Here is an 866-nt window from a genome sequence, read left to right on the forward strand (position 1 = left end):
AAAATAATAATAATTATACACAAACTCACAGAAAAATTAAGATGAATCACTTCCAGCTCATATTATGAAACCAGTATCACCTTGACCAGACAAAAATTCAGAAGAAAATCACAAAAGAGTAATTTTCAAGACTTTTAACCAATAAAGGAAGGTATTAGTAAATCAAACTCAGTTATTTATAAAATTAATAATACAACATGGCAAAGTGAAATCTGTTTAAGGAAAGCAAATTTGATTTTACATTAAAAATTCAAGGTAATGGGGCTGGGGAGATAGCTCAGTTGGTAGAGTGCTTGCCTTGTAAGCACAAGGCCCTGGGTTCGATCCCCAGCCCCGCCAAAAAAAAAAAAAAAAAAAAAAAAAAAAAAAAAAATTCAAGGTAATTCACCATAATTAAAAAAAGAAGATGCATATGTCAATAGAGGAAACAAAACTTGATGAAATCAATACCCATTCATGATGAACACTAAGCAAACTAGGAATGTAAAGGAACTTTCTAAATTTCATGTTGGCTAACTAAAAAAAAAAAAGAAAAGAAAGAAAATTAAAAAAAAAAACCTAGACCATTACATTTAAAGGTTAAAGGCCACATGGTTTCCCCTTGGGATAGAAGATGAATTAGAGAAATCTGCTTATGTTCTCATCTGTCCAAAAGGTCCATATGTTTCCCTTTGTATCAATACAACACTGTTTGAATCACTATAGTTATGATTCTTCAAAATTAGTCATGATTCTTCAAAAGTTGTTCTTTAACAATTTTTTGGTTTTTGTTTCATATCTGTTTGTTTTTATGGTGTTGAATTATTGGTTTTTCTATATAAATTTTAGAATGAGGTGGTCAATTTCTAAAATAAACAGACTTTCAG

At 29.6% G+C, this 866-nt stretch overlaps 1 non-coding gene across 1 annotated transcript; it reads left to right on the top strand.

Moving 5' to 3' along the window:
* Positions 1–262: 262 nt before the first annotated feature.
* Trnat-ugu (transfer RNA threonine (anticodon UGU)) lies at positions 263–339 on the top strand. The gene has a single exon. It is a non-coding gene; the product is annotated as a tRNA-Thr (tRNA).
* Positions 340–866: the final 527 nt, after the last annotated feature.

This window comes from Sciurus carolinensis, chromosome 7 (genome assembly GCF_902686445.1).
Source record: "Sciurus carolinensis chromosome 7, mSciCar1.2, whole genome shotgun sequence".
Taxonomy (NCBI): domain Eukaryota; kingdom Metazoa; phylum Chordata; class Mammalia; order Rodentia; family Sciuridae; genus Sciurus; species Sciurus carolinensis.